Raw genomic sequence first — 16,346 nt, 5'->3', positions numbered from 1 at the left:
TTTGTTTCCTTTGGAAGTTCTGTACCCACATAGATGTCTATAACTTTGTTTTGTTTTGCTTTGTTTTAGAAAATAATTTTGAGAATAATTACCCTGATACCAAATACTGTACAGTTCAAGCACAAGAAGTACAGAACTGAAGAACTGAGTGCTTTTGTCACTTGTCTCCATTTCTTTTTCTGGAGTTGCTTATATTCTTGTTTTGTGTCTCTCTGCCAAATGGTTTCCTTTGCTTTCTTAATTAGTGTATAGTGGTCAGTTGTGGGTGTTAAGTTTGGCTAGCTCTTGGCCCCCAATAGCTAATTATCTTGGTTATCACATTCTAAATTCTAACTTGCTAGGAAAGAAACTCCATGAGAAAATTTTTGAGATTTTAAGTTTTATTGTTTTAAGTTTATTGATTTGAATAAGCTCTTTGCTTTTTCTTATCTTTATGGGTATTGAGATTTTGTGGCAGTCTTATTTTCCATAGCTCCTAGTTTGTAAATCTGGAATGGGAGTGTAGTTGAAGTCTAAGGTTTTTTAATTTTGTTTTGTTATTTTGAGAGAGCACAAGCAAGAGAGAGGCAGCAGGGGGAGAGAAAGAGGGAGAAAGAATAAATCTCAAGCAGGCTTCATATTCAGCACAGAACCCAACACGGGGCTCAATCTAACAACTGTGAGACCATGACCTGAGCCAAAATCAAGAGATGGACGCTTAACTGACTGAGCCACCCAGGTGCCCCTGGTCTAATTTAATGGTGGAAAATGGTCTCTGAATTCAGTGAATGAATATTTTAGTCATATGATAACTGTAGTTTGAAGAATCATATGTCCTAAAAATATTTTTTAAAGTTTTACTTATTTAAGTGATCTCTACACCCAGTGTGGGACTCGAACTCACAACCCTGAGACAAAGAGTCACACATTTTTCCAACTGAGCCAGCCAGGTGCCCCAGGTCCTAAAAGTATTTAAACAGTGCCCTCTGTGATGTGTCTTCCAGCGAAAAATGTGGTGCTGTCAGCCTTTTTTTTTTTTTTTTTTTTTTTTTTTTTTTTTTTTTTTTAAAGGTTCATTACACTCCTTTCTGCATGTTTTGCCAAAGAGCTGGGCCTCTGAGAGTGGTAGGATCTTTCAAGAATAAAAAACTATCTATCACAGAATTAGCAGAAAGGAAAAGAATATCTATGAGATTGTGTAAGGTACATACAAATAATTCACAGATTATGAAAATATACTTTGTTTCATGAACTTTTGTTTACCTCAATATAAGATGTTCTGATGGAGACTGTAAACTACATAGTTTAAGGAAAGAGTTGTGCAGCACCACCACAGATTTTCATCTTTGGTAACATAAGTTTAAAGTACTGGTGATGTAGAATACATTTGTTTATATAGGAAAAAGAAAAGGTTGTAATTTTGTGTATCTTTACAACCTGGCTAGAGTGGTAACCCATTTTAAGATTTATCAGTTAGCATTTTGTAGACCAATGGGAAATTTCTTATTTCTGCTCTTTCGAAAAAAACAAGAAATCTAGAAACAGGTGGAGATTTCTCAGTGGTTTTATCCCTCTCCTTTTAGACCAGAGTTTGCATTTTGAAAATTTTAAACCTACAGAAAAGTTTGATAGAAACTATAGTGTACATCCAAATACTTTCAACCTTGACTCAATAATTGCCAGTGTTTTGCCACATACATTGTCATTGTGTTTATATACATTTCAGGGTGGAGAGGTGGCATTGCTGAACCATTTGAAAGTAATTTCAGCCATCATAATACTTCACCTGTAAATACTTCAGCGTGTGCCTCCTAGAAATAAGGACATTCCTCTGTGTGACCATTATATTTTTCTCATGGGTTAACAAAATAACAATAATTCAGTACTGTCATGTTAAATCCAGTCCCTATCCAAATTCTCCAGTTATCCCCAAGATTTCTTTTACAGATCTTTTCAAACAACAATGTAGTTAAGGTCCACATATTACACTTGCTTATATCTCTCTACTCTTTAAAAATCCAAATTAGTTTCTCCTTTCTCTTCTTCTTCTTCTTCTTTTTTTTAATGATAGTGACCTTTTTAAGAGAGTCCAGAATAATATTTTTGTAGCAATCCACATTCTGCATTTACTCCTTTCTGGTGCCTGTCTAGTGAAACTGGAAAATAATTCCTGTCATAGAGCAGGAAGCCACATGAGATACATATGATAAAATTTATAGGGGAATTGAATAGTGACTGGAAGTAGTTATTACTGGGTTGAGGTTAGCAAATGAGAATAAGGAAGGTTTCTTTCAGGTTAATGGAGCAGAAGTTGGGAAAAGAACAAGAAAAGAAAGAGGTTAAAGGGAATAAAGGGAATTCATATGACACCAAGGGATAGTAGCAGGCAATTTACTTGGTAAAGAGAGGAGAGGGTTGTGGAATCATAGTACCCAGTACCTAGAGGGATAGATGCTTGTTGTGTTTTGGCTGAGTAGTTGAATGAATGAAAAAGTCTTTGAATTTTCTGCACTGACTGTAGAGAGGCATAGTGAGCCCAGGTCAACTTGGCTGCTATTAGAAAAACAAATGAGGTTGTGTGCATTAGACCTTTTGTATGTTACGAGGTTTTCTATGGAAGTAAAGGGGTATATTAATATATTGTACTGCTTCTTGCAAATTTCTAAGGGAAAATTTGGAGTCATGATTTTATGCCTTGCCTGTATCTATATGTATTAGAATAATTGTATAGATACCATAAGTGAGAAAGCTTCAGTTTTATAACTTTTGTATACAATATATATGTATAAAATATACAGTTTTATATGTAGTTACATGTTGATGCCTTGAACTGAAAAATTAAAGAATCTACAAAATGAAAGTGGTAAAAACATGGTTCTGTGTTTGTTTATAAATATTTTTAGTACTCATAGAATATACTTTGATGATGAATAATATTGCTTTCAAGTAACTTCTGATAAAATGTCAGATGTTCACAAAGACATAAGTAACTTTGATTATGTTCAATTTGCTTTTCAATTAGGAAAAATTGAGAGAGGGCTAGTTAATTCTCAAAATATTGATATTTTAATATGAGAGAAATCTGTTTTACTATGAAAACCTAGAGAATAGTCTTTTTTCTCCCTTTTCTTTCCCTTACCTTCACTACTTATCCTTCCCCTACCTTTAATTAGTCTACCCTACCCTTCCTTCTGTTTCCTACCTTTTTCTTTCATTCATTGCTTTTAATGACCTCTACTGTTTCCAGAGGTCTTATCCCGTGTTACTTGTCTAAGATACTGCTTCATAGCAGTTAGTTTATGACTGGGTCCAACAAGACCCTGCAGTTTTTTCATGACTAAGTTTACAATTTTGTTATACTAGCTTTTAAGCCTCTAGGCAGTAATTTTTGCTTATTTGCTTCTTAAGATCCAAAGTAATACATTTTATCAGTGTTGGGATTCTTAAGTTGATCTAGTAAGTGCTTTCCTACCTATGTTCAGGACCAAGTGAGAAATACAGTGTGACATGATCAGATTTGATTTGGGCTTGGGCACTCTGTAGCAGTGTGGAGAGTGGTTTAGAGTGAGGACTGATGGAAGGGGGATCGCTAGTAGGTTGTAGCAGTAAATCTAATGGGAGATGCTAAATTATTTCCTAACCCTATTCACTATTAGAGAAAAAACGACAAATATAAAAGATACTCTTTTATGATATGCTCCCTTTGAGTGTGGGAGTTGAAGGAAAGGAAGGAAATGAACTGAAACCATCAGGTAGTCTAGGTTAACTGCCAAGTTTCTACCTGGATGACTAGTTAACTGTTCCTGCTTAGCTGTGTAGAAATTATAGAAGAAAAAATAAAATTTAGGGAGAAAAATAATGTGTTAGATTTTTGAACATAATTTTAAGAATTTCAAACTTGCAGAAAAGTTGCAAAAATAATAAAAAGACCAAAAAAATAATATGAAGACCATCCATGTGCCCTCTGTTCAGATTTACCTGTTAACCTTTTGTCCCAAATGCTTTATTACTCACTTTGTGAATAAATGTTTCTGTGTATATATGTATAAATATACATGCATGTATGTATTCTTCTCATTGAATCATTTTGAAAGTTACACTGAACATATCATAGCCCTTTAGTCCTAAATACCTTAGTGTGGGTTTCCCAAGGATAAGGATAATTATATAGAGCAGTCTTAAAAAACTTTAGTTGATTTAGCATTGCTGTATTACTTTAATCTAATCTGCCATTTTCCCATTTTGTCAATTGATCAAATGTGTTTTATAATAAGCAGACTTCTTCCCCTCCAATACGGAATTTAGTCTGTGATCCCATATTGCATAGATGTCATATCTTCAGTATCTCTTAATCTGTAACAGGTCTTCAACTTTTCTTTGTCCTTTATTACATTGTCATTTTCAGAGAACATAGTTATCCCCTTCCCCCCGCCCCCCCAACTTTTTTCTTTTTAACAGTGTGCCTTAGCTTCAGTTTATCTGATGTTTCCTCTTGATAAGATTCAAGTTATGCATTCCTGGATGAAATACTACATAAGGGTTGTGTCTTTCTTAGCACATCATATCTGGAGGTATACAGAGCCCATCTGTTCCTCATTTTGGTACACATTTTGACTACCTGTTTGTTTCATTGTCTGATTCCTTCACTATATAGTTACTATACTCTCTTACAATTAATAAGGAATCTGTGAGGAGATACTTTAAGACAATTACAATACCCTACTCTTCATCCAAATTTCATCCCCTTTGCATAGGGTCTACTGATAACTTGCTTCAACCAATTGTTACTGGTGTGGTTGTTACATGATTTTTTTCCAACTCCAGTACTTCCTCTACTTTTACCAGTGATTACTCAACATTCTATTCAAGTAAGAACCCTTTTTAAAATCTGTCTATATGGGGGCGCCTGGGTGGCCCAATCGGTTGAGCGTCCGACTTCAGCTCAGGTCGCGATCTCACCGTTGGTGAGTTCGAGCCCCGCGTCAGGCTCTGGGCTGATGGCTCAGAGCCTGGAGCCTGCTTCCGATTCTGTGTCTCCCTCCCTCTCTCTCTGCCCCTCCCCCATTCATGCTGTGTCTCTCTCTGTCTCAAAAATAAATAAACATTAAAAAAAACTTAAAAAAAAATAAAATCTGTCTATATTGTTTTAATTACTGAACTTCTGGATTCCTGTTTGTTTCTCAATGATTAATAATTCATTACCGTTCTTAAATATTTTGGTTCTCAAATTGTCCCAAATCTCACTAGTAAGATCCTCTTTCTCCGTGCTGGCTCCTGTATCCTTTTACATTTTTTATTTTTTACTTTTCAAGTACTTCATTATTTTCATCATTAATAAGACTCTTCTTGTATCTTCTCTGTCCCTAGAATGAGTCATTTCTCCTAGGATTGGGGGTTGGGAAATTATAATAGGAGCCAAGATCTGGACACTTAGTATGTATGTTGCTGCTGGATATCTTTGCTTCTGGGCCCTTTATTAGGGGACCAAGCTAGAAAATATATGTATCTTTATATGTACAAACATATATATGTGTATACACATTTGCATGCATGTGCTCACATAACATGGATATATGTTTGAACATGGATATATATTTTAGAAGTATTAGTTCACAGATTTCTCTGTTTTCCCTTTCTGTATAGTGAGAACACTGGCACTTAACAATATCAGCATTTTTATTCATTTACCCTAAATGAGTATCATCTAAAATGATTTCAGAATTGTTTCACCTATACCACCATAAAAACAACCCAAAACAACACCCCACCCTTATAGATAACTAACTTCATTGGTTTCTTGTTTATCCTTCTAATATTTCTTTTGCAACAATAAGCAGACATGTATTTTTTCTTATTTCCTTTTTTTCTAACACAAGCATGCATGGTGTCTGTATAAATACTTTGGCACTTAGCTGTTTTCACTGAAAAATGTACCCTGTATCAGTTCACAGAGATCCTCATCATTCTTCTGTGTGTATGTATGCAAGTTTATTTGTCCTGTCTTCTGTGGTTATCCAGTAATTTTGCAGTTTTAGAGTACTGCAATGAACAACCTCGTGCATGTCTTTTTTACTGTTGGAGGTGGACCTCAGGTACCTGGCTCAGCAGGTAAATGGACATTCAGTTTTGCTACACGTTAGCGAATCCCCTTCCACTGCACCTGTACTGGTTTGCGTTCCCCCCAGTAGTATATGAGAGCACCTGTTTTTCCACGGCCTTACAAAGAGAACGTATTGTCAAAGCTTTTAACTTTTGTCAATCTGAAGAGTGAAGAAATAGTATTTTAATGAGGTTTTAAGGTGCATATTTCTTACGTGTTAAGTTTATATCTTTCAGATATATGACTCATATATATATAGGCATACATAAATATCTATACATGTCTTTTTTTCCATTTTTCTTTAGGATTTTTGGTCTTTTTTTCCGAAAGTTATTAAAGTCCTTGTATATTAGGAGCATTAGCTCTTTATTTGCTACATATGTTTGCAGATATTTTCTCCCAGTGTTCTCATTTGCCTTTTGACTTTGCTTATGGTGTTTTTTGCCATTCAAAAATTTTAAAAAAAAATTTGTTATGTAGTCAAATTTATTAATGACTTCTGTAGGCTGGCATTTTGAGTTATAGTTAGAAAACATAATGAATTTGAACATAAATTTGCTGTATGTAACAGTGAAGAAATGAGGTGGTTGTCTATGCCAGAAAAATAGGGATAATTCTCTGTGCTGTATCACCCACAATTTTACATCTTAAAGCCTGAACCATAGTAATCTATTTCATATGTAGAATATGCCAATTTAATTATTTTAACTTTTTATTGCAAAAATTTCACCCATCTATAAAACTAACACATACCTATCATCTAGCTTCAGTATCAATTAAAACGTCTATGCCAAATGATCTAGATTTCAGGGTTTTCGTTTATTGCTAATTATCTTTGTAAGGAGGGAAGATTGACCTAGCCTAACAGGCTTTGGCCAACTGGCCTCCCGGGCTCTCTGGCCTCTTTCCAATGGTCTTGGCACCAGACCTGACCTCTTTTAGGCTTCTGTAACTTCACCATGTCCACATATCTGAAGTACATAGGAAAAAGGTGAGAAACATAATAGGTTAGAGACTACTGTGGCATGCATCAGTGAAAATAACTCAAAAGAAGTCTGGTCGATGAACGCATTAAAAATTATATCTCTTAGTTTGGATCGAAATAAACGCTGTTTACTGTGTACATATAGATAGCTATTAAAGGAGGAGCTGCAAGTACCTTTTATCAGTGAGCCTAGGACAACTTACAGATGTTTGCTAGCCAGCATCTAAACATAACACGGAAAACACTCAAAGATTCTAATTTGCTTAATGGAATTTTCCTTGTACTACAATTATTTTAAACTGGAATTATATTGCTTTCACTTGATAGCCTCCATGGAAATTGTTTTATTAATTCGGTATGTTAATTTTCAGTTTATCAGAGTCTATGATTAGTTTGAAAGAATGACTAGACATCACAAGGGCTCTGGGATTTCTTCTTTTCATTTTATGGGTCTGTATTCCCTTTAGAACAACATTCTCAATGCATCAAAACCCAGTTGAACTGCAACATTAGAATTTTCAAATGGCTTTCCTTCCTCTTTAAGTAGAAGCTGACCAGCCACTTACCAGTAACCATATGCTGAGAATATCAGTATTCTTTAGAAAATATTTTCACAGAAGTAGGAAGGAAAACCAGTGAATTCTTAATGATTATTAATCTTTTGTATAAGTAAAGTCCACATTTGGTTTCTTTTTTTTCACTGAGAATAGCAGTGGTAGTGATCATGGCAAGACAGAATACTTGCTGGCAAGAAGTGGATAAAGAAGACTGGCATAGTCACAGGGGAATGTTGCTGCACTGGCCTGTATTCACTGGTTTTCCTGTGGCCATTTCTTATGAACTTGTTTTGATGAACTAAACTTTACCTTTTGCTTGTATTTTACATTTCTTGTCATTTTTGTGTTGTCATGTTTTGGTTTAGTTTGTGATGTTGTTCATCTCTCTTCTAAAAAGTAGAGCCTATCCACAAAAAAGTTGGTTTCCTAGGGGCACCTGGGTGGCTCAGTCGGTAAAGCGTCCAAACTCTTGATTTCTGCTCAGGTCAAGATCTCACGCTTCGTGGGCTTGAGCTCTGCATAGGGCTCTGTGCTAACAGCATGGAGCCTGCTTGGGATTCTCTCTCTCTGCCCCTCCCTGCTCTCGTGTACATGTGTGCGCTCCCTCTCTCAAAATAAATAAATAACATTTTTTTTTAAAGTTGTTTTTCTTACAGCTATCCTGCATGGTGATAAAACATGATTATTTTATGGTTAACATGTTGCCTCTAAATATATGATAAGGCTCTACTTTAGTGGATGAGGAACATCAAATATAATTTAGGATTAAGTTTATTATGAAACAGAAGTTCTTTATTAGTTTTTGGAAAATAGTAGCATTTCTGAGTAGAAAACAGCATGTTAAGCGATTGGTTTTGTGCCACTTGATAAAAGCAGAAGACAGACACATTGTGTTTTGTGCGTACAGGTTTGTGTGTGCAATTAAGATCTTTCCTCTTTTATTTTTTAAGACTTGTGGTAAAATATATGTAACCTAAAATTTACCATTTTAACCATATTAAATATTTAACCATATTTAATAAGTGTATAATTCAGTGGCATTATGTACATTGCAAACATCATATACCATCATCACCATCTATTTGTGAAACTGTTTCATCATCCCAGGAAGAAATTCTGTACCCGTTAAGCAACACTTCCCCATTCTCCTTTCTCCTGGCCCCTGGTGACTTCTGTTTTACTTACTGTCTCTATGAATGTCAATATTCTAGATAATTTCACATGAGTGTAATCGTATTTGTCCTTCCTTTTATGTCTGACTTATTTAAGATGTTTTCAAGGTTCATTCCGTTTTATAGCCTCTATCAGAATTTTGTTCTTTTTTATGGCTGAATTATATTCCATTGTATGTTGGTAAAAGAATAATCTGTTTATTATTTCTACCTTTTACTATTGTGAAAACTGCTATGAACATTGACTTACAGATATCTGTTTAAGTCCCCATTTTTTTTTTTTTTTTTCAACGTTTATTTTATTTTTTGGGACAGAGAGAGACAGAGCATGAACGGGGGAGGGACAGAGAGAGAGGGAGACACAGAATCGGAAACAGGCTCCAGGCTCTGAGCCATCAGCCCAGAGCCTGACGCGGGGCTCGAACTCACGGACCATGAGATCGTGACCTGGCTGAAGTCGGACGCTTAACCGACTGCGCCACCCAGGCGCCCCAGTCCCCATTTTTAATCCTTTTGGGTATATACCTCGGGGTGGAATTGCTGGGTCATATGGTAACTCTAATAAACTTTGAGGAGCTGCCGCACTGTTTTCCCTAGTGGCTGCGCCATTTTACATTCTTGCTAGCCAAGTGCAAGGATTCCAGTTTCTCCGCATCCCTGCCAACAATTGTTTTTTTCCATTTATTTGTTCATTGCCATCCTAGTGGATGTGAAGTAGTATCTTACTGTGGTTTTGATGTGCATTTTCTTGATGATTAATGATATTGAGTACCTTCTCATGTGTTTATTTTAGGGAAATGTTTGTTCAGGTTTTTTGTGCATTTTTTAATTGGGTTATCTTTTTGATGCTGAGTTGTGGGAGCCTTTTCTTTATGTATCCTGGGCATTAAACCCTACTCAGAGATATGATTTGCAAATATTACTCCTTTCCATGGGTTGTCTTTTCACTCTCCATAGTACCCCTTGATCCAAAAAAGTTTTTAATTTTGATGAACTCTAATTGGTTTATTTCTTTTTATGCTATGTGGTTTGGTGTTATATTTAAGAAACCATTGCCAAATCCAAGGTCATGAAGAGTTGCTCTTATGTTTTTATGTAAAAGTTTTATACTTTTAGCTTTTAAATTAGATCTGTGATCCATTTTAGGTTTATTTTTGTGTGTGCTTTAAGGTAAGGGTCCAACTTCATTTTTTTTGCATATGGATATCCAGTTCTCCCAGCACCATTTTTTTGTTTTTCTAAGAAGTCCTTTCCTCATTGAATGGTCTTGGCCCCTTTGTTGAAAATCAGCTGAGCATGTATGTGAGAGTTTATTTCTGGGCTGTCTATTCCATTGCACTCTATGTCCATCCTTAATGCCAGACATTGTTTTTTTATCACTGTATTAAAGGTTTTCTTTTTGATTGACTAGTTTATCATTCTTAATGTGTACCTTTAAGATTTTTTCTTGTATGTATCTTTAAATTTTGCCTTTAGTAGTTTCATTTAGTTGACAGTACTTTAACAAGAACTGCAGATATCAACTTTATAATGAATCCTGTTGGAGTTAGTGTGCCAGGAAAATTAATACTAAAGCAAGCAAATTTGGAGTTATTGATGCTGCATTTTCTTTGGAAATTAGAGGGAAAAGCATAAAGACAGAAAACGAATGATGCTTGCACTTGCTCACAGAGATTAAAAAGAATTGGAAAGACCAATTATTTATATAATGTAGCAAGTGATCTTTTAATTTCATGTTAAATGTCATTTTATTTTAGTTCCAGAAGTAATCTACTTAGGAGGAGGAGGATCGGGGGTGGTGGTGGTGGTGGTGGAGGTGGTGAAACTCTTCAGGAATTTTATAAAAGAAAATAATTTGTATTTTGTGAGGAACATTTTCAATAAGGAGCTAGTAATGGCAGACTCTTAAGTATTAAGCCAGATCTGAATAACAATGTTTATTAGGCTTGTTTTATGTTATAAATTTCTAACTTAATTTTGTCTTCTTTCAGACTGCAACAAAAATTAGAAAATTAGAACATCAGAAGTTATTTCTTTCTCTGTTGATATACAAGTTTTTTGTTTTTACACTTTTTTCAGAGCAGGTTTATACTCTCCCCCTCTATATTTTAACCGTAGTCCTTAAATCATTTGGGATTTATGAAGTAAATCTATTTTGTAACAAGAATACTGGATTATAAATTAAAGGTAGACCTCTCTAAGAAAATACAAGTTAATTAACCTTTTTTTACAGTTTGCTATAAATGAATTTCTGCTATTTTAAAATTTCTACTGTGACTAGATAGAGTAGATCAGTGCTAGGGGTAAACAGATGTTTTAAAACATGGTCTGTTACCTAAAGGAACTTACATTGTAGCTTAGAGCCAGTTCTTGTACTGAAAATTTATGGACTCTGAAGTCTTGAAGAGTTTGAGTCTAGCCTTAGAAAAACAAAATCAAATTTTTGAGCCAAATAAGAACAGTGAGTTATATTCTGACATACCTGACTCATATACTCAAGGAGGGATAATACAATATTTTCCTAGCCCTTTTATGTTAAAAGGGGGGGGAAAACTGTATTTGATACCAGCGGTAAAACAAAAATGTTAGAAATATACAGAGTTGGGCTTATCAGTTGTAAATGACTATTATGGTTTTAGATTAGGTGAATTAGAATGATGCAAAGTCACTTACACCTTCATCATATTGACTTTCTAGCTCCATTTTTTTTTTTAAGGACAATGGCAATTTTACAGTTCACTTTCCATTTCAGAATGTGCTGGTGATTTTTTAAATTTAGAAGCTATGTGATATATACCAATTAAGATTTTCTTTTATTCTAAATATTTTTATATTACTGTGATTTTCCTTTTTTCCAGTTTTGAGGTATTGATGACATTTAATTTCAAATAGAATCACAAAATTCTGTTTTTAAACCTTCTTAGTATTTATTGATTTCACCTCCTATTTTTTGTTCTTTTGGCTGTTAACATACCGGGCCATCATCCAACCTAAACTGAATGGCTACGATTTCCTCTTAACTGTGTGTTAGACAAAGCTCCACTTGAGCTTTACTGTAGTGCAAGAGTCCGCTTTGTAGAATGCAAATTTGATTTTCTTACTCTGCTTTTTGAAATTCTCAGTGTCTCCCTATTGTCTTTAGGTAAAGCTGAGAGTGTGTCATAGAACATGTTTTTTTTTTTTTTTACCCAGCTGGTGCTTATACCTCCAGTCCCTTCATACCTCATCTCTTAGGCTTTCCTCACCCCTCACGTGGTGTGTGTGTGTGTGTGTGTGTGTGTGTGTGTGTATACATATATATAGTATATACACGTATATATATTTGTGTGTGTATATATATACACACACACATATATGCATATATATACATATGCATATGTATACATATATACATATATATACTATATATGCACATATATACATATGTATTACTATATATACATATACATACATACATATGTATATATACATATACGTACATATGTATATATACATACGTATATACTTATGTACATATATACATACGTATGTATACATATATATATACATACATATATATATATACACACACACACCACATCCACTTTTTGTTCTTGCACGAACTTCTCATTTTTCTCTCCCTCTTGAAATTTGATACTGTGTGCTAGGTATTCTTGTCGGGTCTTGGGTTTACCTTTTTTAGAGCACTTTTACTATATTGCCCGACTACTTAATTTCTGTCCACTCTATTTAGTCATAGTGTCGTATTTTTCCTCTTTTATCTAGGGCTCATGGTGACTGGGACATAATAGGCACAGATTGATGTTTATTGAATGAATGAATGAATGAATGAATGAACTAGTAACCTATTGCTGTGATACAAATTACCCTAAAACTTAATAGCTTAACAAGGGGTGCCTGGGTGGCTCAGTCAGTTAAGCATCTGACTTTGGCTCAGGTCATGGTCTCACAGGTTCAAGAGTTCGAGCCCCACTGCGGGTTTGTGTTCACCCTCTCTCTCTCTCTCTGCTCCTCATGGGATTCTCTCTCCCTTTCTCTCTGCCCCTTGCTCATTTATGCTTTCTCTCTCTTTAAAAATAAAAGAAAAGAAAAAAGAAAACTTAATAGCTTAAAATCAAAGCATTTATTACCTCCCAGTTTCTATGGGTCAGGCACTCAGGCATTCCACTCAGGAATGGTTTAGCTGGGTGAGTCTGGCTAAAAATCTCTCAGAGGTGTTACTCATCAAGATGTTGGCTGGGGCTATCTGAAGGTTTGCTTGGGCGTCGGAGGGGGGATACTTCCAGAATGGCTCACTCACATGGCGGTTGTCAGAAGGCCTATTTCTTGCTGGCTCTTAGCATGAACCAATTCTGTTGACATAGACCCCTCAATAGGGCTACTTGAGTATTCTCATGATGTGGAAGTCAACTTCCTTTAGAGCAAGTGATTTGAGAGAGAGCAAGGAGGAAGCCACAGTGCCTTTTATGATATGGTCATACACAGTCACTGCCACTACATTCTGTTCCTTAGAAACACATCACTAAATTTAACTCACAATTAAAAGGAAATTCTACCTTTGAAGGGAGGAGTATCAAAGAATTTGTGGATATATTTTGTAACTACTACAGAAACAAACAATAATTGATGATTCTCTCTTGGACCCAACCCAAATAGGTCATTCTCCCTCTTTATGAAATACATCTGTTTAAATGGAAATACATTTTTGGGGCTCCTCGGTGGCTCAGTCGGTTAGATTAAGCATCCGATTCCTGATTTCAGTTTACATCATAATCTCGAGGTTCGTGGGATTGAGCCCTGCATCAGCCTCTTTGCTGTGACAGTATGGAGCCTGCTTGGGACTCTCCCTCTCCTTCTCTCTCTCTGCCCCTTCCCTGCTCATGCTCTCTCTCTGTCTCTCTCTCTCTCTCTCTCAAAGATAAATAAACATTAAAAAAAAAAGAACCTCTCTTAAAAAATAATAAGTGGAAATACATATTTAAAGTATGCATTTATTAAAATATTTTACTTGTTTTTGATAAAGTGACTAGATTGCACAGTTAGGTGAGCTAATCTAAATATTCATAATTTTGTTATTGCTCTTTCACTTAGATTTTGGAAATAAGAAAATTTCCCCTTAAGTTCTATATTGCCTGTAAAATGAATGTGACACAGAATCCACTGCCTTAAGACTTATTACAGGTCTTCAAAAAATCAAACTCCTCCTATATGTAAACTGTATTTATATGCTTTTCAGTGAGAAAAGGATAGCTTTTTAAACTTGTAGCTTAAAACACAAATTAATTGTACAAAAATTAAAGTCTTTTTAGCCTAATACACGTAACTTGCTTTTTCAAGAAAAATTACAGTTGCTAATGTGTGCCAGGCATTTTACTAGGTGCTGGGTATATATCAGTGAGGAGAACAGACATACATTCTTGTCCACTTAGAGTTCATGAACTGGTAGAGAGCAGGTAATAAACAGATAAATAGATATTTACCAACAGCAACCAGTGCTATCTTTGGAAGAAATGAAAAAGGTGAAGTGATAGAATTATGGGAAGACAGACAGAGTTACTTCTACATTGTCAGAAAAGGCTTGTCAGGAGAGGTGACCTTGAAGCTGAGAAGTAGAGGAATTATTCCTGCCAGGAGCTTACAGGAAGAGGGAACGCCCTGCAGTGTGAACAGTTGGTGAATGAGGAGTTGAAAGAATGCCTGGAGATGTCCAGGGGGAGAGTGGAATGGAGTTTGAGAGGTAGAAAGAGATGATATGAAAGAGTTTAAGAGACTATTATAAGGAGTATGGATTTTATTCAACACATTGAAAACCATTAAAGGGTTCTGCAGTTCTGTATTACAGTTTGTGTTCACCAAAACAAAAAGGCTCTTTGGCTGCAAAAGAGAAAATAGGTGAGCGAGAAAGTGGGAGAAGAGTAAGAAGGCATTATAGCAGTCCAGGTGAGCCATGGTGGCAGCTTGATCTAGAGTGGTAGGAGAGAAGAGGATGGATTTGACATCTAGTTCGTAGGTAGAACCAGTGGGACCTAACATGAAGGAAAGTAAAGACAATACCCAGGTTTTTGCTTTGAGCAGACCAGTGAACAGTAATACTCTTAAATGAGATTGGAGGTCAGTGAGAAGGGAAATCAAGAGTTTATTTTTGACAGCGTTGATTTTGTTGTACCTGCCAGTGGACCGTCAGATGGCAGGCAGCTCTATAGTCCTGGAGCTCAGAGATTTGAGATGAGATACGTAGATGGTATTTAAAGTTTCGCAGTAGATGAGGTCCTTTGTGACGTCCTAGTTACTTTAGCCTTTAGGCAACATTGTTTTCTTCTTAAACAACAACAACAACAACAACTGCAGCACAGAAAGTTTGGTTTATTTCTATCTACTATGTTCTAAAGACAAGTTTTGTTTTATTTTTATTTTGTCAGTGGTATAGTTAAATGAGAAATTTAAATCTCCAGCCACTTGTTGAATGAATAAGCGACCTGTATCAGCTATGTGACTTTGGAATTTTAATTCTCTGGGCCTCAGTTTCCTTATCTGCTAAAGAGAGTAACAGCAGAATTGTTTTGAAGATTAAATGAATTAATTTATCTGAAGTGCCTAGGATGGTGTGTGGTATATAGTATAAATACTCAACATTCTTTTATTTTCCTTTTCCTTGCTTTTAATTTGTTTATATGTGTTTCTCAACAGGAGAGGTGTTTGAAACAGGTGCTATATTTAACGCACTATCTTTTTAAAATTTTTTTTAATGTTTATTTATTTTTGAGAGCGAGAGAGCATGAGCAGGGGAGGAGCAGAGAGAGGGAGTCACAGAATCTGAAGCAGGCTCCAGGCTCTGAGCTGTCAGCATGGAGCCTGACATGGGGCTCGAACTCGTGAACTGAGAGATCATGACCTGAGCTGAAGTTGGCCACTTTTAACCGACTGAGCCACCCATGCGCCCCTAATGCACTATTTGTAAATAATGTTAGGTAGACAGAAATAGAGAGATACAGATGTATAACATTTTGTGTGTGGCATAGTTTCTTAAATATGTGACAACTGTTACTTGCTAAATGTTCATGGAGTAGTTTTGTCCTCATTTCCTCAGATTGTCATAACTCTTCTGTCTTTAAATAAGGTCCTTTTTTTTTTTTTTTTTTTTTTTTTTGAGAGAGAGAGAGAAAGAGAGCACACGTGCACGCACATGCACACACAAGCAGGGGAGGGACAGAGGGAGAGAGAGAATCTCAAGCAGACCTCACACCCAGTGTGGAACCTGATGTGGGGCTGGATCTCACAGTCATGAGATCGTGACCTGAACTGAAATCAAGAGCTGGATGCTCAACGGAGCCACCCACGAGACCCAAGAAGGTCATTTTTTAAGTAATGAAACACTAAGATAAAGTTTTGTATCGAAATATTTTTGAAGTCTCATGAGTAGGAGAATGAACTAAAAAACAGTATTATAGAAGTTATTTCTACTCTTATGTATTAAAGCTTTGTAATTATTACTATATAATCCTCAATTACATATTCAGTGTCAGATATAAAATTGGGTAATCTAATGCTTTGAA

General features: G+C 35.6%; 1 protein-coding gene across 10 annotated transcripts in view; it reads left to right on the top strand.

Annotated features, from left to right (window-relative positions):
* Positions 1 to 16,346, top strand: part of WDFY3 (WD repeat and FYVE domain containing 3) — a 278,494-nt gene that overhangs the window by 39,970 nt on the left and 222,178 nt on the right. The window contains exon 1 of one of the 10 annotated variants that reach the window (XM_078445956.2): positions 1,051 to 1,182. The exons of the other annotated variants lie outside the window; for them this stretch is intronic. The gene's annotated coding sequence lies outside the window, so the exon portion shown is untranslated. Of the gene's footprint in view, positions 1 to 1,050; positions 1,183 to 16,346 lie in introns of those variants that run through there. 10 annotated transcript variants of the gene reach the window in all.

Source organism: Panthera onca, chromosome B1 (genome assembly GCF_046562875.1).
Source record: "Panthera onca isolate mPanOnc1 chromosome B1, mPanOnc1 haplotype 2, whole genome shotgun sequence".
Taxonomy (NCBI): domain Eukaryota; kingdom Metazoa; phylum Chordata; class Mammalia; order Carnivora; family Felidae; genus Panthera; species Panthera onca.
The sequence above is the reverse complement of the archived record's forward strand: the minus strand, read 5'-3'. Positions and strand labels throughout refer to the sequence as shown.